At 38.2% G+C, this 24,526-nt stretch overlaps 1 long non-coding RNA gene and 1 pseudogene across 3 annotated transcripts in view; both read left to right on the forward strand.

Annotated features, from left to right (window-relative positions):
* Positions 1–19,435, forward strand: part of LOC309802252 (ankyrin repeat domain-containing protein 26-like) — a 51,945-nt pseudogene extending 32,510 nt beyond the window's left edge. The window contains exons 15-21 of the transcript XR_014296160.1: positions 2,856–2,962; positions 4,551–4,668; positions 10,609–10,899; positions 11,485–11,702; positions 13,102–13,330; positions 17,978–18,023; positions 19,206–19,435. The product of XR_014296160.1 is annotated as an ankyrin repeat domain-containing protein 26-like (transcript). The remainder of the gene's footprint in view (positions 1–2,855; positions 2,963–4,550; positions 4,669–10,608; positions 10,900–11,484; positions 11,703–13,101; positions 13,331–17,977; positions 18,024–19,205) is intronic.
* LOC309801985 overlaps positions 1–24,526 on the forward strand; it is a 96,821-nt gene that overhangs the window by 63,017 nt on the left and 9,278 nt on the right. The gene's annotated exons all lie outside the window — the stretch shown is intronic.

A 24,526-nucleotide genomic window follows, 5' to 3' on the forward strand; every position in this document is an offset into this window, starting at 1 on the left:
CATGTGAATGAGAGTGCCAGATGTCCCCTTACATTGTCAAACACATCTATTCGGGTATCAGAAATTGAAAATTTTGTAAGGATACCCCACACTGATTAAGCGTATTAAAAAAAATAATGAGGGATTTTCTGTAGATTCCTATAGAAATGAGTTAGGATTATGACATAGAATTATTGGCCACTTTAAGGTCTACACAAATCAAAAATTTAATGAGAGAGCTTTTCACCAACTCAGTCAGTAGCCCTGGCTTCTCCTAAAGTTCTCATCTCAGGAATCCCCAGGCCAGAGCCAACCTGAGTTAAGATATATGGTCAGCACAGTGTTGAGATGAAGAATCTGGGCTGGGAAGAAGAGAGAGCTCTAGCTGACTCAAGACTCCAAACAATATAGTTGAGTATTCACCTGAAAGGAGTGTCAGAAGACTTCCATAAGGTCAGGTCTCTATGGAGTAGGAAATCATTCAAAAGAAAAAAAGGGCAGGGACTTCCCTGGTGCAGTGGTTAGGAATCCGCCTGCCAGTGCATTGGACATGGGTTTGATCCCTGGTCCGGGAAGATCCCACATGCCGGGGAGCCACTAAGCCCATGCACCACAACTACTGAGCCTGCACTCTAGAGCCTGCGAGCCACAACTACTGAGCCCATGTGCTGCAACTACTGCAGCCCACGTTCCTAGAGCCTGTGCTCTGCAACAAGAGAAGCCACTGCAGTGAGAAGCCCGCGCACCACAGTGAAGAGAAGCCCCCACTCACCTCAACTAGAAAAAGCCCACACGCAGCAACACAGATCCAATGCAGCCAAAAAAAAAAAAAGAAAAAAGAAGAAAACAAGGGCAAATAATTGATAATCTGATCCTTGTGAAAAACTTTCGCATTGTAAAAGAAAATAAAGACAAAGTATGCTGGTCAACATCCTAAGGGTGAGGTTGCCCTCAAGATTAGAAAATAACACTACACTCAAAGTTACTCAAAGTAACACCAATAAGAATAAACGTAAAGTGTCCAAGAATAGCTCTGTACAAGGATAATCCACACTGAGTAATGGCTCATGAGTGTGGCTGAGGATGTTGTCTATGAGGAGCAAGAAGGGGGAGAGAAAAGTACAGGTGATCTCAGCAAAGGGGTCAAGGCTGGAAAGGTAGGTTAGGGAATCTGGTACGAAGCCTTGAGATGTAAGGAGCCCTGAGAGAATTTAGAAAGAGGATTAGAAAGGGTCAAGGACTGAACATCAAGGATTACTGCCATTCAGACTGAGGTGGGCTCAGAGGAGCAGAGGCAGAGTGTGGTCATGTTCGCAGTTGCTGCTGAGAAGTGAAGCAGGGTAAGGACTGAAGAAGAAACGGTTCTTGATGACCCTCAAAACTTTTAGTGGAGTTACAAGATTGAAAGTCAATTTAGTGTAAAAGAAGAGAATAAGTGATGAAAGATGAATTATGGATGAGACCATGCACTAAAGAATGTAAGAGTCCCGGGCTTCCCTAGTAGTGCAGTGGTTAAGAATCCACCTGCCAATGCAGGGGACACAGGTTCGAGCCTTGGTCCAGGAAGATCCCACATGCCGCAGAGCAACTAAGCCTGTGTGCCACAACTACTGAGCCTGCGCTCTAGAGCCCACAAGCCACAACTACTGAGCCCATGTGCCTAGAGCTCACGCTCTGCAACAAGAGAAGTCACTGCAATGAGAAGCCCACGCACCACAACGAAGAGTAGCCCCTGCTCACCACAACTAGAGAAAGCCCACACGCAGCAACAAAGACCCAACACAGCCAAAAATAAATAATTAAAATTAATTAATTAATTTAAAAAAAGAATGTAAGAGTCCAGTAGTGGGAGTGAGGGAGAAAAAGGATGAGAGAAAAAGCTACAAGAATCAAGAAGAAGTTACTTTTTTTTTTTTATGCGGTACGCGGGCCTCTCACTGTTGCGGCCTCTCCCGTTGCGGAGCACAGGCTCCGGTCACGCAGGCTCAGCGGCCATGGCTCACGGGCCCAGCCACTCCAAGGCATGTGGGATCTTCCCGTACCGGGGCACGAACCCATGTCCCTTGCATCAGCAGGCGGACTCTCAACCACTGCGCCACCAGAGAAGCCCGAAGTTACATTTTTATTTAGTGTACAGAGGACTTAAACTTTATTTAAAGAGAAGAATGGTTAATAGAAATGGAGAAATTGAAACCTATGGAAGAATGCTTACAGAGAATGAAAGGCTTTATCTTGTGTGGGAATTTTTCAAAGATTATATTAGTAAGATGTGATTTAACAAAACCTGGAATATCTTAAACCATTGATGAAAATGTTTCTAGGGCATCTTTAGAAACTAAAACGTAAATATAACCAGTCTTTAAAAAAATTTCATTAACGTGTAAAAACCTCTGGGTTATTTATTTACTTATTTATTTATTATTATTATTATTATTATTTGGTTGCTCCAAGTCTTGGTTGCAGCAGGCGGGCTCCCCAGTTGCAGCAGGTGTGCTCCTTAGTTGTGGCATGCAAGCTCTTAGTTGCGGCCTGCATGTGGTATCTAGTTCTCTGACTAAGGATTGAACGCAGGCCCCCTGCATTGGGAGCACGGAGTCTTATCCACCATGCCACCAGGGAAGTCCCAAAACGTCTGTTTTTAACAGATAAATTTTTGCAATTTAAATTCTAGAAAAATGATGAAATGCTGAAAATGAAAAATCAATATAAGCTGTTTCAAGAAAAGTCATTATTTTTGAAATCTGTCCTTATTGGCATCAGGTTTATAAACTGTGTTTCACCATAAACGTATATTACTCATGAACTCATGAGAAGTAATATTTTTAAGAAAGAAGAGTAAGTCTCTAGGTTTTAAAAAATAATTAATTTTTTTTGAGGATGAAAAGGAGCAATTAAAGAAATATATTGAGTTAAAACAGTCTCTGGAATATAGTTTGGATCCAGAAATGGAGAAAACCAGTGAATTAGAAAAAGAGATTACTAGGTAAGATTTTAATATTTCTGATAATTTCAACAATTAATTGATTTAACTATAATTTTGTTTTATTAAAACCTTAGATACAAATTCATTTTATATGTGTATATTCATACTTAAACAAATCATCCATCCTATTTAAAAATTTACTTTAGAAACTCACAGCACAATCTGAAACTGTTTTGAGTGCCCCAGTATTACAGTTCCTCTTTAATGATTTCTAAAACAATAACAGTAGTGTGCCTTGCATATAGTAATGTCACTCTGCTCTTCATCATCTACCTTGAATTTTTATGTCTGCAAGATATCTTTGCTCTTTTTGGGTAATCCTGCCTTTTAGTTGTGTTCTTCCCCTTCAGCGTTCAAGTATTTTAATATCTAAAAACCTATTTGTGTCACTGTTTAACAACATCAAAAACTATCTTGATTTTGCTTATATTTTCTTTCTGCTCTAAAAGTTTAGTTCTAAAATATACATACAAAAACATATGTATGACTTAAAGAATAATAAAATTAATGATCATGTTTTGACCACTCAGATTAAAAAAAATAATAATAAGAGTGTTTCCCAATGTCTGTGATGCCTCCACATGGCTTCCTTTCTGGTTATTTGCTGAGCACAGTTAGCCCTCAGCATCCACAGATTCAACCAACCTCAGATTGAAGGTATTCAGGGGGAAAAAATTCCAGAAAGTTCCCAAAAGCAAAACTTGGATTGGCCTCAGGTGGCAACTATTTCCATAGAATTTATTTACATTGTATTTATAACTATTTACATAGCACTTACCTTGTATTAGGTATTATAAGTGATCTAGAGATGATTTGAAGTATACAGGAGTATGTGCTTAGGAGAACTTGAGCATCTGTGGATTTTGGTATTGTACTTATGGTTCTTCCCTGATTCTCATTAGTATTTTTCTCTCATTTAATTTTCTCTACATTGCTTGGCATTTTGTTAACATTGTACTGGGCAAGATTTCTAGATCTCTTAAAACAGCTTGAAGGGACTGGTACACATTCTCTCTCTGCTGATTTCCTTTTTTATGAAGCTCAGCCTGGTTTTTTCTCCGTCAACTCAGTCTCCAAAGATTTTTCTTTCTTGTTTCTTTTTCTATTTTGAGTGAGTGTCAATTTTTTGTGTGTGTTATTTCTTTGCTTCTTGTAGAGGCTGTGGTCAGTAGGTACCAAAATGTCTTTTTGTGTCTTTTCAAAACATTCATATATGATATGCTCTTCTTCTTCAGCTTGGATACTGATGTCTGGTTTATAACTAGTATTTAATAATAAGTTAGTATTTCATATTAACATACTAAAAATGGATACTAATAACAGCTTCCTTATAAGAACCGTATAATATATGTATACACATACTATATTAACTCTTTACTTAGCATGTGTCATAAAATTTTTCTTCATATTATTTACCTAAGATTATAAGTTAGTTATTATGCTTTCAAACCATATTAGATTAGAACAGATGAGAAAGGATTATAATTTATAGAGTTTATTTTATATGATAGAACATATATCTGTTTAAATAGTTATTAATTATCTACTCTTAAAGAACTTGACTTATTCATTCTATGCATTTCTACAGACTTAAGAAACTCTTAAAAATGCTAAGAAGGAAGTTAAATGAATATGAAAATGGAGATCTTAGTTTCCATGGAGATTTAAAAACCAGTCAAAGTGAAATGGATATGCTAAAACATAAGGTAAATTTTAATCAGTTTTGGGACCGAAAAGCCACTTAATTGGGGGAAATATAAATCACTCCATGCTTTGAGCAGTGAAACATAGATTTGTCTCTTAATTTTTTAGACTTGATACCAGTAAAAAAGACAGCTTTTTCCTATATAATTTTTCCATAAAAAGGGCACACTGTTGACTGTTAGTGTCTTGAACCATGGCTAGTGATCTGAAGCTGAGCAGCACACCATTACCCCAAAGCATCCATTATTTTTTGGTGACAGCTTTATTGAAATATAATGAACATACCATGCAGTCCACTCATTTAAACTGTACAATTCAGTGACTTTTAGTATATTCAAAGAGTTATACAGTTATCACCACAATCAATTTTAGACCATTTTCATCACCCTAAAAAGAAACCCTGTACTTTTTAGCCATCACCCTGTGCCAGTTTTCCCTTCCTCCTATTCCCAGCCCTAGTACCACGACTGTACTCCCTGTTTCTATAGATTTGCCTATTTTGGATATTTCATGTCAGTGGAATCACAGAATATGGGGTCCTTTGTGACTGCCTTCTTTCATTCAGCATAGTATTTTTAAGGTACATCTGCTTTGTAGCGTGGATCAATACTTTCTTTTTATTGCTGAATAATACTCATTTGTATGGACATACCACATTTTATTTATCCATTCATCAGTTGATGGACCTTTGGGTGGTTTCCACTTTTTTGGCTATTGTTAATAATGCTGCTATGAACGTTCATGTCCAAGTTCCGGTGTGAACATATTTTTTTCATTTCTTTTTGGAATATACTTATGAATGGAATTGCTGTATCATATGGTAACTCTGTTTAAACTTTTGAGGAACTGCCGTACTGTTTTCCAGAGTGGCTGCACCATTTTACATTTTTATCCAAAGTGTGTAAGCCTTCCAATTTCTCTACATGCCCGCCAACACTTGTCATTACCTGTCTTTCTGATTATAGCCATCCTAGTAGGTGTGAAGTGGCATCTCTTGTGGTTTTGATTTGCGTTTTGCTGTTGACTAATAACGTTGAGGCACTTTTCATGTGCTTATTGTCTATCTGTGTATCTTCTTTGAAGAACTGTCTATTCAACTTTTTGCCCATTTTTAAGTTGGATTGTCTTTTTATTATTGAATTGTAAGAGTTCTTTTTGTATCCTAGATACAAATCTTCGATCGGATATAGGATTTTCAAGTATTTTCTCTCACTCAGGAGCTTGCCCTTTCCCCTTCAAAACATGGTGTCCTTCAAAACATGGAAGTCTTTAATATTGATGAAGTTCAGTTAGTCGATTTTTGTCTTTTGGTGTCATATCTAAGAATTGCCAAATCCAGTCATGAAGATAAACACCTGTGTTTTCTTCTAAGACTTTTGTAGTTTTAGCTCTTGCATATTGACTTAATTTCTACATATGGTATGAGGTAGAGGTCTAATTTTATTCTTTTGTATGTGGATATTCTGTTGTCCCAGTACCATTTGTTAAAAAGACTATTCTTGTCTCATTCAATTATTTGGCACTCTTACAATCAGTTGGCCGTAAATGTGGGGCTTTCCTTTTACATCCTCAATGGTAACGCATTGATCTATATGTCTGTCCTATGCCAGTATCAAGTCAGATTTTATGAGAATTCTTTCTTCGTCATCTTGCATCTTACCAGTTGTTTTATGTAATAATAAAAAGTCAGTGTAGTGGAATGTCTTTAACTCTACTTCCGTGGAGGTTTTTTGCCTCTTGAAGGAGCCTGTGGCCAGCTTATGCCTCACTGACCCCATGACACAATGGGAAGTAGGTTTACAAAGGTAAAGTCCACTCCTTTTTTTCTCCCTCCATTCAGACCTTTAGTCTCTCACCCAGTGCCTCCCACTTCACTCCAGTTTCCATCAAATCTTGGTCACGAGATCCGCTGACTTCGTCTGCTATCTGCTTCATTATGTTTAGCTCATTATAATTCATAGGCTCATCCATAGGTTTCACCATCTAGGAGAAGATTAAATCTGGGCTGTCAGCTTTCCTCGTTGGAAGTCTCTCTAAGCCATCATGTTGCAATTCACAATTAAATCATCTTTTGATGTGGTTCTTGTGTATAACACTCATGCTGATCTTGTTCTTGACATAGATCCTGCATTCTCAGAAACCACAGTTCCCTGTATCTACCTTCTTTGATTGAAAAAGAAAGAGATGCATAGCTGTACTTTATAGCTTAACACATAATGAATAGAATAACTATTTCATCCCATCCAAAGAAAAATTTTTAAGAGTATAGCTGTTAAAAACCAGGTAGGGCTTCCCTGGTGGTGCAGTGGTTAAGAATCTGCCTGCCAATGCAGGGGACAATGGTTCGAGCCCAGGTCCGGGAAGATCCCACATGCCATGGAGCAACTAAGCCCATGCGCCACAACTACTGAGCCTGCACTCTAGGGCCCGCAAGCCACAGCTGTGGAACCTGTGTGCCACAACTACTGAAGCCCATGCACCTAGAACCCGTGTTCCACAACAAGAGAAGCCACCGTAATGAGAAGTCTGTGCACCTCCACAAAGCGTAGCCCCTGCTCGCCGCAACTAGAGAAAGCCTGTGCACAGCAACGAAGACCCAACACAGCCAAAAATAAATAAAATAATTTTTTTTAAAAAGGTAATAATTTATCTGGGACAAATAATAGATTAGTAATTTGAATTTCAAAGTTTCAAAGCCAGTTTGTATGATATAGAGAAGCACTGTGGTACAATGTAAAAATGAGATATCCTACCTTCCCTTACAAACAAGCTTTAAGTAAGGTAAAGGAAAAATTGTATTTAATTATATACTGCCAAAGGACACTCCATTTGTTTTACTACTGAGAAGATTAAAAATGCTTCCATGATGTTTTATTTCCTCTCTGAGGAAAGGACAATGAAGATTGAGTCCTAGATTAATAAATATTCAAAGTTGCCTATCCCTTAGAATTTCGGTTAATTGAGATGAGGTAAAAAAGTCTGATTTTGGTAAACTGACAATTTCTAGTTGTTTTTCAACTATTATACTTCATATGTCTCCTTGCTTACCAATCTTGCTTATCTTCAAACTTGAGGGGAAATTCTGAAGAGGCATACCTGCCTATTTGTAAGAAATTGTAAGTGAAGGGAACCTGCCCAAAACTTCCTCCTGAATAGTTCTTAGGTCTTTCTTCTAGTTATCTGCTTCTTCTCATCAGCATTGTTTGTCATTTTAAATTAATCTCAACGTTTATTAGATTCCAGTTTATAGGAAACCAATTTCTACTGTGTCTAAGTTACGTTTCTTATTATCTCTTTTTTTTCATCTACTTTTCTATCTGTTTTTTCCTAAAAATCTCCTCAAAGTTTAGTAGCTGAAATAAGCAATGTTTATTTTGTTCACAATCTATACTTAGGAAAAGCATAGCCAGGACAGCTGGCCTCTCTTCCCGTCAGTTGGAACACTTGCCCTGAACACCTAGGCTCTCTTTGTGGCCTGAGCTTCCTCACAACATGGGGCTGGGTTCCAAGGTTAAGAGCCAGGCAGAAGCTGTGTTGCCTTGTCTAACCTCGCCTTGCAATTCACACAGCATCTCTTTCACCATATTCTGTTCATTAGGAATAAGTCACTTATGCTTGGCCCATAGTCTACCTTTTTTTATGGGATAATTTTTTTCAAAAACTTATGGATACATTTAAAAACCAGCATAATCTACCCACTGGCCACAATTTTTATATTCCTTCCACATGAAGAATACACTTATCCCTACTCAGTTCCCCCACAAGTCTCAATTGTTACGGTGTCAGGCTCAGGCTTGAGTCCAGGATCTTACCATCTTTCACCAGGTACGGATGGGGATGAGGCTCCTGGGTGTGGTTTCTAGAGTATAGCCCCTTGAGTACCAATCCTCTCAGTACGAAGACTTGAGAACTAAAGGGACAAATTTTCTGCCACCCACATACCCAACATTCTGTTAAACTGCTAAAGACTCCCTCATTCAGAAATCGAAAATGGAAGACATGCTGGTCCATAGCAGTTCTGCAATACATCCTGATATCTGCTGCCAGCTCTGTGATTAGGACTTAGTCCCGACCATGGAAGTGATTCTCCTTTGCTGTACCCTCTGAGCTCTTTGTTCTGTCCTTTTCATAAGAAATGACCTGTGTTTGCAGCTGAGTAGTGTTTCCCAAGCCAGCAAGGGAAGAAAATGACACTGAAACCTGGAGGAAGGGGGACTTACAGAACTTCTAAGAAAATCCCAGAGGCCTCTTCTCATTTTGTACTGTCTTGGTCTCTGTTAATGCAAGCTAGCAAGCAGTGTTTTTGCTACCACAGTTCTCTTTAAAGCTTTGAATGTCCTGTGAATTTTATTGGGGTTCATGACATTGGAAAAGCTACCCTCCCAAATCTTTTTAGATAAGCTCTTCCCCTTGGGCTTCTTGTGAAGCTGTTGTAGGATGGTAGGATGGGAAACTTTGTAGGATGATGCCTTTAAATTCTTATGCTTTTTTAAGATCCTTAAAGGAATTTGAGGCACCAACTTAAGTCTTTCCAGGGTGTTAATAAAGGGTTCTACAGTCTTGGCTTCATCTTTAGACCATGTTTTCCTGGCAGCACCCTAAATCTGATCTTAGCCCAGAAGCTATTTCTCTGTTTTAGCATTATTTGGGCATGTGGAGATGCTGTAAATGGGATACAGATATTTGAACCCAATGAGTCCTGGATCCTTTATATTTAATAGTCTTTTTTTTTAGCTTATCCCTCTCATCAGTTTTACTTTCAGCTGCTTTGTAGCTAGAGTCCCCCTCCCTCCAGGTTGCAGTGTCATTTTCTTCCCTTGCCTAGAAGCTGTCACCTTCAGCCTCTTCAAGGGCCGTCAGGCTTCCATTAACAGTCTTGCGAAGCCCTGAGAATTTCGTGAGATAAGTGTCCAAGAATTTGTTGACACGGTTTTTTTTTTTTCTTTTTTTTGCGGTACGCGGGCCTCTCACTGTTGTGGCCTCTCCCGTTGCGGAGCACAGGCTCTGGACGTGCAGGCTCAGCGGCCATGGCTCACGGGCCCAGCCGCTCCGCGGCGGCATGTGGGATCTTCCCGGACCGGGGCACGAGCCCGTGTCCCCTGCATCGGCAGGCGGACTCTCAACCACTGCGCCACCAGTTTCAAAACATGTAGACATGTTTTTAAACTACCACATCCACTTGCCTTGTCTGACCAAATAATCATTCTGTCTAAAGGGAAGTAGTTCTTACCAACTCAGTGTCCTTGAAATTCCAGCAAGTTTTTTTGTTTGTTTTGTTTAGTATGTTCTCTTATTCTGTGGAAAGTAACAAAGCATTGCAAGAATTAATGGCATTTTTTTGTTCAGAAAAATGTATGGATCATCTCGCTAAACTATTACACTGGGAGATGTGATTTCTCCTTAACCCTGCGAAGCATTTCTCCTTGGAATGCAATTCAAATTAGCATAAAATATTTGTAGTTCAGAAAAAAGGCTTATGGCATTAGAAGCCATATTTACAAGACTCATTAGAGTCTGATTTTCCGAGTCTTATTTTGGGAGGCATTTATTAATTCAGCCCTAAATAACTCAATATGATATCCCTAAAACTTTAAAAATCATGGAGGGTTAAGATGGGAGTGGGGAAGGAGTAAGAGGCTTTCTACTAAGAGGTGACTTATAGTCATTTTATGGAGGAAAGGCATGAAACAATAGAAGAATAAAAGTATAAAATCAAATGCAAATTTTGTGTAACAATGATGACAGTGAAGGATATATATTTGTGGCTCTTGGTGGTTTGAACTTTTTTCTTCATTTTCTTAGTAATTCAAGGTCCTACACGCTACAATATAGACACCATTTTATTGTAACTGAATTTATTTTAAAAGTTGATACTGATTTTGAGTTAGGCTATTCTCAGTTTACGTCCCTAATTACCAAGCGATTTTATTTTATTCATGCAGATTGATGACCTTACAGCAGAACTGGAAACTGCATCTTCAAAATGTCTACATCTTGGTGCAAAAAATCAAGTTCTTCAACGGGCGTTATTATCTATAAAAGTAATGCAAAAGAAATGTGAAAAACTAGAGAAGAATAAAAAGAAGTTGGAACAAGAAGCAGTGAACCTCAGAAGTCATATAGAAATGAATATGATAGAACACAGTCAAGTAGAGCAGTATAAACGGGAGGTTGAAGAAAGATCAAGACAGGATATAATAGAAAAATTAAAAGAAGTCAACCTATTTTTACAGGTTAATTTTTTGATCTGTAATGTGCTTTAATTCACTTCACTATAAATTACATTTCGGATGTATACACTTTATGTGTTTCTTCTACTTCCCTTATAGCAGTTTGTTTTGTAAATTTCTGGAAGGAAAGTGGCATTTGTTTCTCCCTTTAAATATTTCAGTTTCCATCATTATTCTCACTAAATTGATCTTTCAGAACGATTCTCACTAGGGAATCATTTTATTTTTAAGACCAACTGGTATAAAACAAAACTATTAGGATGAAAAGAAAATATTATGATTTAGAAATTGTACTATACTCTTGGATTATTCTTAGCTGTATTGTTCAATTTAAAAATTTTAAAATTGATCCTATTATTCTTTGAATTATCAGATTACATGAGTACGAATATAAGAATGATCCAACTTTAATTTTATAATTAAGATTTAACTCAGTTTACATTGATGATAAATATTTTTAAAGTTCAGCTTTTTTTTCACATTTAAAATTGCTCTCTGAATCATTGACACAAAACTGAAGGGAACAAATATACTATAATTATTCAGGTTATAATTATTTTAAACATGTATGTTTTTATTTGACTTTAGACACAAGCAGCATCTCAAGAAAACTTAGAGCAGTTAAGAGAGAATAATAATGCTTCAATAAGAAGTCCAATGGAACTGAGAATTAAAGATCTGGAATCTGAACTCTCCAAAATGAAAACTTTTCAAGACGATTCTACTAAAGCAGAGTTGGAAAAATATAAGCAACTCTACCTCGAAGAACTAAAAGTTAGAAAGTCATTGGCAAATAAACGAAACAAGTAAGTCAAAACGTAGAATCATAGAAAATAAATTTAAATTTAGCTCATTAATTTGCCTCTAAAGCATAATTTTTATTGAGCCAGGTTCATGAGATTAGTAGGAGTGAAAGCTAACTAGATAGTATAACTTTGGAAAATGATGTTAGTAAGTGAAGTCACCTTTAAAATGTGAGTCCAGTTTTCATCTCCCCACCTTTTTGTTGGTTTTACATAACTTTATTTTTTATATTTTCATATATTGCGTTGGCCAAAAAGTTCATTTGTGTCTTCCCGTAAGATGTTACTGGAAAAACCCAAACGAACTTTTTGGCCAACCCAATAGTTAACCTGATTTAGTCTTTAAGCTAAGTGTTTTTGAAACTTTGTAACTGAGATAAAATTTCTTGTTGGAATTCCCGTAAATAGAAATATTAACGAGTTTAATTATTTTTTTGGAAGATTACCGCTTAAACGCAAAGCGTCACATTTTAGCATTTGGTAAATTTACTTTCTTGATTATGATCTTTGGTATCATCGCTAGAGGGCGCCCTGAGACAAACTACTGTATTTGAAGTTTTTCTACTCTACATAAAGGCATGCTTGTGAAATAAGGGGAAAGTAACAGAGGGGCGAAGGGCCGTATAATTCACAAAGTGTCTAAAAATAACACGGTGGCCTGCGTGAGGGTGTGCGTGGAAGACCGCAAGGGCAGATCCCACCCCCAGTGCCTCAGTAACAGTGTTACCGGTACCTGTCCGCAGCCTGTTAGGAACCGGGCCGCACAGCAGGAGGTGAGCGGTGGACGAGCCAGCAAAGCTTCACCTGCCGCCCCCCCCATCGCCCCCCGTCGCTCGCATTACCGCCTGAACCATCCTGACAACCCCCATACACCCCCATCCATGGAAAAGTTGTCTTCCACGAAACTGGCCCCTGGTGCCAGAAAGGTTGGGGACCGCTGCTCTAGATTATTCCTCAGTGCCGAATGCTTAATTCCTCTGAGGTAATGAGTGAAATGTGTATACAGGGGTGGTGAAAGCAAATGCTTGAAAATGTCTTTGAGGGATGGTTTGTTTTTTCATCCCTGAACTGGTTTACTAAAGGTGGGTATCTAAGTGCAGCCATCGCAGAAGGCAGCAAGCGTCACCTGTTAAGCCGTCTCCATCGCTGGCGCCATTTCTCTCCTCTCCCGACTCTGACTGACTTGTTAGTTAAGGATCCCCCAGACACATATATACTTCTTTAGAACAATTTTACACCTAGAATTGTTTATAATAGGTCTGCTCTGACCCATTTTCAGTGGTAAAACGTGGTTTAATGGTTCATTCCATTTACTATTATGGCAATTTAAAAAATGCAAATCATTTACGAATCATTTAGGGAAAATGCAATGAATGAAATTGGTGTTTTGCCATCTTCCCAGGACTAATGAGAGGCTGGCAGAGGTCAGTACCAAACTGCTGGTAGAGAAACAGCAGAACAGATCTTTACTCAGCACTCTTACTACGAGGCCAGTCCTGAAGCCACCTTGTGTAGGAAATATTAATAATAGTTTAGTGCTCAATAGATATCTTACTCCAGGAGAAAACTTAGAGATTTCTACCTCAAGCTCACGCCCTTCACATGAGAGCATGGAGATGTACTTGACCAAGGTTAGTTATACTATCCTTTTCTCCTTGGGTTTCAGATTTCTGATAATAATTCTTGTTTTTAATTTGGTGAAATTCTGAATTGTTTATTTGACTTACACACACGAAGTAAAAGCCATAATTAATTGTGCTAATAAAGAGACAGAAATTTTATGATTTTTTAAAGTCCCTGGATTTCTCATTTTCAAGTGAGATTTATCATGAACTTTATTCAGTAAATGTAATTAAACTGACAAATTTTAAATTTCTAAAAACTGCAGTTAAATCCTATTTTAGAAATTAAATATTATTGCCTAATAACCAAAGATATACCTTCTAGTTGATTTCAGTTTGGCAATGGTTCATAATCATTTTCAAGTTTTGCTGCACCCTAGTTTTTCTACCCCTAAGCATAAGTGAATGATTGGCATCCAAACACTTAACCATATATGGATTTTTTTAATTTAAAGGAATCCTAGATAAATCCTTTTTGTGAATTAAATAGACTTGTAGCACTAAATAGGTTAATTTCTGTTCTTAAGTTAAAATTTTTTGTCATTTTCGTACATGAGAGTGCATCCTTAATTGCTATTTTACTTAGAGCATTTTTATTGAATTTTTATAAAATGTCTTGCTGAGCAATTGTAGAACATTTCTAAATACGTAAATAAAGCAAATATTTAAACTTTTAAAATGAAGTCCACTTATGTCTCTATCTTGCCATCACCTGGATGAATGATGACTATGATGGGGAGTCTTTAAATTGCAACTGGTTTTCATTGTGTATCATTGTTATTAAAATATGCATCTCACTCAGTGCACACGGGGTTATGGTTTTGATGGTGTTTTCATGATGTTCTTGATGCAGAGAAAAGTAGGCCTTGTTAAATGAAGTCTCAACCTGTTTTCTCATTTGGCTTCACGTCGTAAGAAATCATAGAAGAGCAAAGCTAAGGCTTCTTAGACAGTGCTGTGGCTAAATTGGGTCTAAGTGCTTCAGAGCCATGAAACTGGACTCCAGGGTCGAAAAGAAAATGCATGTCAAGCCCTCTGTCAGTTGCTAAGCATGATGTAAACTTAGAATGTTCTCATGAGTTGTCACCCAAAAAATCAAACAATGTATCATTTTACAAGATGAAGATGAAAGAGTGTGTGAATGCAAAAACAATGTGAGAGAAAATTTCTGCGGGAATTTTTTCCTTTAATTTTTTTGGAGGAAAGAGGCGTTTATTTTTTTAGTAATTCTAGATAAATCGAAAAATAGTTTATTTTAAACTCCATGTTGTAGTTACTAGGTATACATAGTTCCCTTGTGGGGTCTTTGCCAAATCGTGCTGGTTTTAATAAGAGAGATTGAAGAGCACTACTTAACTCTATCAAGATGCAAAGACGTCTCCATAATCACTACAGAATGCCGCGGAAGAGTTATTATACAGTTGTTGGTCACCTAATTCTTAGTAAGACTTACAGAAAGAAGGTGCCTTCTGGAATTGCTAGGAATATAATTATTTCTACTAGGAAAACGTAAAATAATACTATGAGAGGTGTTAACGTACTGTCTAAAATGATAGAAAGAGGTGGGTTTTTGGATGGGACATGATAAAACAAGCCTTCTAAAGGTTTTAGCTATGATTCTACAAAGTAAAATGTTAAAAATGGCATTAAGATTGCATTTGTTTATCATTCTCCTTTATTGGCAATGTTTTAACATTTTGGACTATTCCTACTGTGAAGTTTTATCTTACTCAGCATTTTCCCCTAACTTTAAGGAAAATAATTATAGCAAAGTACTGCTCTAGGTGTGTGGTTTCAGTTGTGCTGGTTGTAGCAGCAAGCTTACTCCATGTACCTAACACAGATTTATTACCTCCCTCACCAGTACATGAAGTTCAGTCTTAGCAGTTGATACCATTGTGGGGGTAGGAGATTACTACGTATCTGTCTTGCTAATTTTACCCTCAGTTTTCACATTCTAGTTAATTCTGGGATGTTTGGTCCTATATATCAGAAGTAATTTTACAGTTTTTTTCAATTGTGTTATTTAATTATATTATTATAAAATACAAAAGGTTAACATTAGCCAAAATAGCTACATCACTGTTAGATTTTCTTGCACATAGAATTTTTTCAAGAACTGAAAAGTTAAAAACTATTCCAGACAACTTTATAACAGACACAGTCTCACTGGTTTAAAGATTTTTTTATGTTCAAGAGTTTTTAGGTATTTGTGTGCCGAACACGATGCATGGCCACAGTAGTTAATAAATGCCCTTTAAATCTGTCTTAAGTAGGAGGATTACATTTTACATTGACTGATTTTGGACTTTTGGTGCATTACTGACACTTTGAAAATTTTTCTAATGATTTATTTAAGTAATTTAAAAAATTGCTCAAATGTCCATTCAGTTTAGCAACTCTCTTTCTAAATGTGGTCATACAAATGCACTGAAGCTAAAACAATTAATATTCCTAAGACTTTGACTTTTTATATGACACAACATTTTGTGTCTCACCAGAATTGAGTCACATTTCTTTTAAAAAAAATAGGCCTCGTGTTTACATCACCAAGGCAGTGCCTATCCACTCTTGAGTTTTAACTCTAATCAAATTACCACAGTAGTTGAGCTAGTTTCTCATAAGGCACAGGCAGAGTTCAATAAACTTGTTTATTGTCTCAGTTTATTATATCAGTATAATCCTTCTTGTTCCCACTTCATTTTGTCCACATGGACAAATGAGTAGGCATTTTATCTTTTGAAAGATAGAGGTAATAGTTCAACTTCTTAACAGTTCTTTTTCTTTCATTCATTTTTTTTCCTGTACTTAGTTTTTCAGCTCTTTGATCTACAAATTCTTCCTCAGTTCTTCTCTCTGCAGCAAAATATAGGTACTTAATATCTACAGACTGCCAAGTGTAATTTCCTTCATACCTTAGCCTGTTTACAATTGGATAATGAATTGAAGTGGTTTAAATGACTTGATTTTATTACATTTTCGTGACATTTAAAATGAGTGATATCAACTTTTAAAAGTATCAATAATTACTGAAAATAAATTAACTTTGGAAATGAGTGTGCATGTGTATGTGTGTGGTGTGTATATATTTATCAAATTGGTCTTAAAAAGAGAGTGCAACATTATTTTCCAGCCTGCAGTCTCAGATATAATTTAACAGTAGTATATTACGGTTGGGTGAACGAGCACATACCTGTTGTGCTTCATATTGTTACTGGCTTCACTACGTTTCTTTCTAAAATGTTCCTTTCACCTTTCCCCTACTTTATAGTGGGGGTTGTTTTGAACAATGTACATTAATTATAAAGTCAGGGAAGAAGAAGAAAACGTTCCCTCAGTGTCGTGTGGTCCTCTGCCTTGTTGGAGCTGTGGTGGGTAGGTGGCAGATGACACTTCTCTTCCCCTTCTGAGTTCATTTCCTAATTCAACGCATGTAAAAACGTGACCTACATTTTGCAGTGTTTATTAATGGTAATACAAAATTATTTCAGTAAAGGCTTCTTCCTTCATCTGTTATGAGTTATTAATTTCACAAAACCTGTCTAGTCATGTTGTCACATTATTCATTTCATAGGGTCTCTCTACAGTGCTGTTGTCAGAAAAGTGTTATGGAAAACAGTCTCTGAAAATATTGGGAAACCTGCTAGCCAAAAAATTTGTCTTCGCACCTAAAATTTACAAAGGCGTTGGCTATCATGATATCCTTATCATCACAGTGTTTGTCATGTTCAGTATACTATTTGAGACCCTGTTTAGTGAGAGGGTGCCTTTTATAAGAAAGATTTTTAAAAGGACACTCTAGGTGGAGACACTTGTAATACAGTTTGAAATGTTCCCACACATTTCATAATTAAGTAGATAACTATAATTAGTCAAATGTTTCAAAAAGTTGGCCCTAATTTCTAGAATGGAAACAAAGTTACAGTTAAAGAATTATGTATTGTTTTCCTTGTTTCTAATTCTAGAAAGTCATGAATCAGAAACTGAGTTTGAAAACTGGCTCTAGCCTCTACTTTTCCTTTCTTCAAGCAGATTTTCTGAAATAAATGTTTCAGTCCTAATATAGACAGCAAAATACCTTTACTTAATTTTTTGCCCGTAGAATTTTGACATGACATTACAACGGAACCATTTTCTCCATTTTATGTATTTAAGATTCTATGTTGAAAAATTATTACCATAGAACATACCTTAAAATTTTAGTTATATAGAAGTGTAAGAAAGGAAAACTCATTTTAAGGAAAGATCCATTAGAGTAAAAAACTGATTAAACTTTTAGAAAGAGCAATTTTTCTAAGAATTGCAAAGTAATGCATTCATTGTAATATATATATGACTTTAATCGTTTAAACTTGTTTGTACCAATAAGATCAAATATCACCCTCTGAAATTATGTATATTCAGTAGACTGATATTTATTGTACTTTTTATCCGATTAATCTAAATAACATTACATATATATGTTCTTTATTATCTAAAATCAAAATAAGTAGGAATTTATTTTATTTTATTGATGTGATTATTTTTCTATTTAAGCAATCCTCAAATTAGGTCTAGTCTCTAGAAGTATTATTTAAAGGCCACATTTCACAACCTATACATCATTCCTACAAAAATGTCTCTTGTCTAACTTAAATAATATTTGACTTATTTCAGATGTGGCAGGAGATGGAAAAAAATATAACTAGAGTACTAGAAAAAGGTATGTTGCTGAAATTTATGAATTAAATTTAGACATTGATTTCTGAAATAAACTGTAAATATTCAGTAGTAAATGGCATCTCTTTCCATTGTTTGGATGACAGATACTATTGATAGGTTAAATATCTTTTCTTATACATATCTAATGAAAAAATGTGAAAGAATGAACATTCATAAAGAAAAATATCCTGATTCCTCATTTATTTATCATGTTCCACAGCTTTAAAAAAAAATCTCAAAAAGTCTATGTATTTCTTTTTATTTCTGGCTATATCCTTCCTCTCTACTTCTGCCATCCCTGTGGAACTGTCAACCTGCACACTGACACTATTAGAAAACATGGGGTTTATCAACTTCTCAAGTTTCTGGCAGTGATTAAGGCCAAAAAACCCAGACTCAAGCAGTCACATTCGTGTAGCTGTCACTTAGTGGCTGACATTAAAATCTCCTGTCATTGACTTTGTCATTGGTTTATCTTTCGCTCTCAGGAAAAATTCCAAATTCCTTATCATGGAATAAAAACACCCAAATCAGTTTGGGTCCTGCCATAGTATTCAACCTTATCTCTTTACTACCTTCCTCTGCCCCTTTGCTCTACATCCAGTCAAATAGACTGCTTGCGATCCCACAGGTGCTCTTCCTCACCTTTAGTCTTTGTATTTGCTTCTTCCCTCCATCTCCCGTACTTTTCCCTTGTCCTTCAGGTATCCACTTACATACCACCTCCACCAAAAAGCTGACAGTATTGACACAAAGCTGGGTGTCACTTCTGAGTGTTCCTTATACCCTCTTTTATACCTGTCATAGTATTTATGACTCTGTATGGAAATTGCCTGTTTGTCTGTTTTTCCAGTTTATAGTATGATTTTTCAGGGTGGACTGTGTCACCTTCATCTTGTAATTTCAGTGCTTGTCACAACACCTTAGCAGATGGTTGTTGAGTAAATGAATGACGAATGAGAAAGCCAGAAGCTCTGATACTCAGCCACAAGAGCAATTAATTCATCGTGCAACCACAGGCAAATTATATACTAGTAATCTTGTATTTTGTGTTATGTCGTGTATAGATGCTTTTCATTCTTCTGAACGCTTAGAAAGGTCTCAGGTTTTTTTTTTACTAACTTATATTTAGTTAACTCAAGTATTTTAGGTAAAGAATGTAATCCTTTCTTTTTCTTTTCAGCTGCTGCTGAATTGAATCAGCATGCTATAGAGCTTCTCATCTAGGAGCTACTGATGAGTCAAATCTAAATCAAGATCTAGTTTTGAAAACATCACGAGGATATGTACAGATTTTGAAGAAAGATTATATGATCTAAAAGATAAATAGTAAAAATTTCCCTCCTGGGTTGTTTGCATAACATTTTAGTTGTTTCCCATTAAACATGATGTGAAAATCTGGATTAAAGGAAACTATTCTTGTATTATATGTGTATGATGAAAATTTATATAGTATTTTAAACCATGTTTCTCTGCATCTAACTTACTTTTAATCAGATTTTGTGAATCAAAACACTGTTGAGTTTTACATACTCAAACTGAGCCCTGATACCAGCACCCAGACAACCAAACTTGTCATTGATATATAGTGGTGTTGATTGATAGCTTTTTTCTATTTCCAATTTTATCACTATATATAGACCTAAAGATTTAGACAGACATCATTTGGATATACTGCTGCTATGGCTATTGTCAATGTTTTGGGTTTTTTTAATATTATTTATTTTTGAGTGTGTTGAGTCTTCGTTGCTGCATGCGGACTTTCTCTAGTTGCGGCGAGCGGGGGCTACGGGCTTCTCATCGTGGTGGCTTCTCTTGTTGCGGAGCCTGGGCTCTAGGCGCGTGGGCTTCAGTAGTTGTGGCATGCGGGCTCTAGAGCACAGGCTCAGTAGTCGTGGCGCACAGGCTTAGTTGCTCCATGGCATGTGGGATCTTCCCGGACCAGGGCGAACCTGTGTTCCCTGCATTGGCAGAAGGATTCTTAACCACTGTGCCACCAGGGAAGTCCTTATTGTCAATGTTTGGATGTATTACAATTGTTCTAGTGCCATAAAACTTAGTATATATAACTTTAAACACTGATTCATAGATCTTTCCTCATGGAGAAATAAAATTTCCCTAAGACTTTTCACCTTTTCTATTTATTTACTTACTTACTTTTTGGAAACAGTCTTAGAGAAGAGTTCCAAGCACCAGACTCAAACAGACATTTTCCTAAAACTACCATATCTCCCATATATTGTCCTAATGTAACATTTATCTTTCCTAAATGTCATTTGTTCTCCCATAAGTGCCCTTCCCTCCCCCCACCAAGAAGTCATGTTTTTCAGAAGATGTCTTTCTCCTACTCCCTGTCACTTAAGTAGTATATAAGCCCCCAGTTGTAGCCAGCCCTTCAAATCACGTTTCTTTGTGAACCCCTGCATGTAGTCATCCACAGTTAAATGTTTTTTTCTCATGGTAATCTGCTTTTGTCAATTTAATTTGCAGATTCCCAATTAATGAACGTAAGAGGGTAGAGGACGTGTTTTCCTTCCCAACAATTCCAAGAGCTAAAATGTTAGCGACTCTTACTTACATCCTTTATTCCCTTTTCTTCTGTCCTTTCAGTGTACTTAGTTGGCAGAACTTCATAAGAGATTGCTTATCATTCTCCCCCCTTACCTTCACCCAGGCATCTACGTGCTGCTGAAGAAAGTTATTCTACTTTTATTTAGTTAATTTGCATCTTCTTTCTTCACAATGTCGATTTCAAATCTCCTCTCTCTGTAAACTTTTCACCCTGTTTTTTCCCTCTCATGTGTACCAGGCAATCTCATTTCTCACGACAAACTTCTTGAAAGATTTGCCTGTATCCCCACCCGCTCTAGGCTGTCTTCTCCTTCCCGCATTCTCTCAAAACTACTCCGAAGTCACCGATGACTTCCACGTCGCTAAATCAAAGTGACACCTTTCCAGTCCTTGTCTAACTGAATTTCTCATTCCTCTTGGCATTCAGTATAACTGACCTCTTTGAGACACTCTCTCCTTTTGGCTGGGCTTTTAATACTCTTTAATTTCATCCTGAATGCACCCACAGCGTATTGTGATCGCAGACAGAGTTCTTATTAATATCTCACAGTAAATACACAGGCCTTCCCCCCTCGCCCAGGCCTGCACCTGGGGCAACATGGTGAGAACAGGTCAGTTGTTCTAAGTCAGCAGGTGAAGGGCGGGAGGAAACTGGTTTTCCCTGCTGCTTGTGAAGGGGCGGGAGTTAGCCGTCCTTCTCTCCTGGGAAGCATCTCCTCCTCACTCTGGCCTTTGGTATGTAAGTAAAACTGTTACCCATTCCAACAAGGGTCCTTCTGCCCAGTGTCGCCCCCACCAGTAGAATGAGTTGGGTTCAGAAGCAAAAGAAAGCTTTACTCTTTGATCAAAGAATGAAGAGGCAAGCGCTCCCGCTCAAGAGGCCGTGGGCGTGGCTGCTTCACAGGGATCCCCTCAGCAGGGGAGGGGGTGGAGTTCTCGCGGGGCAGGCGCAGGAGCAGGCGCAGGCGCAGCTGCTCCCCATCGCAGTGCCCACATGGCCCGCCACCGCCATCTTGATTGGGGGTGTCGTGTGCAGCGTTCCTGCATACGGTCGGACCTCCCACCCCCAGCTGGAGCATTGGCGCAGATATTTCGCACCCGGAACTCGGGTCTGAAGTGCTGGATGCGACGCCTCTGCACGAAGCCCCCTGTAAGCCAGTGAAAGCAGACTAAGCACAAAGGCAAAAAAGGTTAGACTTTATTTTACTACCCAGATTCTATTTTTATTTCCTGGGAACAGCTAATAGGCTTTGCCGGTGATGAAATCTCTCCAGGAGCCAGACCCGGAGTCTCCAAGTTTCTGGGCCTCATTCCTCCTTGAAATGTGAATTCCTAGGGAGATGGTGCACCTTCGGGGACCCACTCAGAGCTGTAACTATTTGGTCCTCCTGGGGGGATGAGACTTTATGAATCCTTTCAGATCAGAGCAATTAACTAGACAAATGGCTGTAGATGTGAATCTCACACTGCACAGAGAGTCTCAGAGGGCCAGGGCTTTTTACAAGATCGCTGAGAAATCCCAGGAAATTTTGCTTCCCCACAATTCCACCCCTCATTCCGGAAGGAGCTTTAGCCCCAACATCGGCCACTGTAACCAGTCCAACTAAACTTGAAATTGGTGGGCACCAAATCCTTTGGGTTTGTCTTAGCCAACACTTAATCAGAGCTACGATCAGCAGAACCCTGACTTAGCAAAAGAAGTTGGTCTCAGCTGAACTCCCCCAAATCTCAGGTTCAGGCATCTAGCCGAGTCCCCCAAAGCATTAGGGACGACCTTGGGAAGGCAGGTGGCTTCCTCCTTGTGTTTCCATATTAACCTTTGCTATCTGGCCCAAGGCACTGTAAGGAAGCAAAATTTGTCACCCCTAAACGTGTCTCTTTGGCACGAGAATTATTTTAGGCTGAATAATTTTAAGAAGTGGAAGACTCAGGAAGTCTTTCTTTTTACCACCCCCTTAACTGTTGAAGAGTTTAGATAAAGGGCCTGGTCCGAGAAGACCGCCATCACCAGAGACACCTAGAAGGAATATGGGCTAGGTGCGGTAAAGAGCACTCCAGATTTTTACAGGGAGTTCCAAACATTTGCTTTTCCATCTCCATGTGAATTGCCTTCCTCCACTTTGTAGTCCCAAACCACTACCCATAACATCCTCTTATGTCTTTAGCTGAAGATGGTATTTAAGGGGAGGTTTTTAGCCATTCTGGTGAGTTACTCAGTTTTCCTGGGTCTCTCCCATGTATACAGGAAGTGTACATGTTAGTAAGCTTTTTTTTGTTTTTCTCCTGTTAATCTGCCTCACATCAATTTTATCCTGAGACCAGTCAGACGAAGCTAGAAGGATAGAGGAAGGTTTTTTTCCTCCCCGACTGCACATACCTTAGTACAGGTAGTGATGCTAATTTACAAGTGGCACAGACTTTGCTTCGCCTGCAAGGAAGGAATCTATGGCAAACTCTGTTATCCATACAATACTAGCCAGTGAGTTGAAGCTCACCTGAATGGCTTCAAGCTGAGGTGGGGTCACTGTGTTAGTCATACTGCTCGCTGCAGGACCGGCCAATAAATTGAGAGACGAGTTGTTGGAGCAAGGAATAGCGGCCTTATTTGCAAAGCTGGCAGGCTGAGAAGATGGGAGATTCATGTCCCAAAGAACCATCTAGCCTGAGTTAGAATTCAGGCTTCTTTTATACTGAAAGGGGAGGGAGTAAAGTCAAACACTTCCTGGTTCCCATCAGCCTCCTGAGGGGAGGTGTTACTGTTTTCCTCTTTTTCCTCCCTGCAGTCATTCACAGGTGGGCCTGGTCAGCATGCTTCCTGGGAGCTAAACAAAGGTACTTTAGCTTAATGCTCATTACCTGGGAGGCAGGGTTCCCAGAGATGGGCCATTGTGTATAATTTAAGCTTGTAGGCAACATCCCCTCAGTGATTAACTTGTAATAGAATACGAAGTTTCTTCGCTTTGTATGGTATTGTACAGTTGTTCACTTCAGCAGAAGTCAGGGACAAATTTCATACTGCCTTTTGTGAAAGAAAAATAAAAATGGAGTCGGTAATGCTCCCTGAAGAGGGCTCTCTAAAGTGGAGCTGGGAGGCCATTAAGGGGTGTGACATATGCACGTCTCAGCCTGGATGGAATCTGACCTTTTGACCATTTATTGTCCTAATGAAGTCATCCAGAACATCTGCCAGAAACTCAAGATACTTCTTGGACCCTACCCTAAAATAACTTGTGATCCCTTAAGGACAAGTATGTCCGGACTCGTATCAGAGTCAGTCATAATTCTCATCAGGCAATTTTTGTCGGCCTGTGGCTTTTTGTCTTTATAAGCCCCTGACTCTCTCTCAGAACACTCAGTTTTACGTGAATCTGTGTCTCCCGAATTGAAATTCTTTTTTGTTCCTTCCAGTTTTATTGAGATATAATGGACATGCAGCACTGTATAATTTTAAGGTGTACAGCATAATGATTTGACTTATGAGATGATTACCACAATACATTTTACTATAATTATAAACATAACTATATCCCTGTTGCCAGGATATAGTGAAACATAACTATAGCCCTGCTGCTGGGATATAGTAAAATTATTAGTCAGTGTTCTCCAGAGGGGAAATAAAAACAGTATGAGGTTACCTATCTATCTATCTATCTATCATCTATCATCTATCTATCTATCTCTGTCAACAGGTCTGAAATCTGCAGGGTGGGCCTGCAGGCTGTAAATTCAGGGAAGAGTTGATGTTGCAGTCTTGAGTCTGAATCCCCAGGACAATAGTCTGGAAACTCAGGCAGGGTTTCTATGCTTCAGTCTTGAAAAGAGTTCATTCCACTTTGGGGAAACTCAGGCAGGGTTTCTATGCTTCAGTCTTGAAAAGAGTTCATTCCACTTTGGGGAACCTCAGTCTTTGCTCTTAAGACCTTCAACTGATTG

Source organism: Mesoplodon mirus (genome assembly GCF_964341445.2).
Source record: "Mesoplodon mirus genome assembly, chromosome: 4".
In the NCBI taxonomy this organism is placed as follows: domain Eukaryota; kingdom Metazoa; phylum Chordata; class Mammalia; order Artiodactyla; family Ziphiidae; genus Mesoplodon; species Mesoplodon mirus.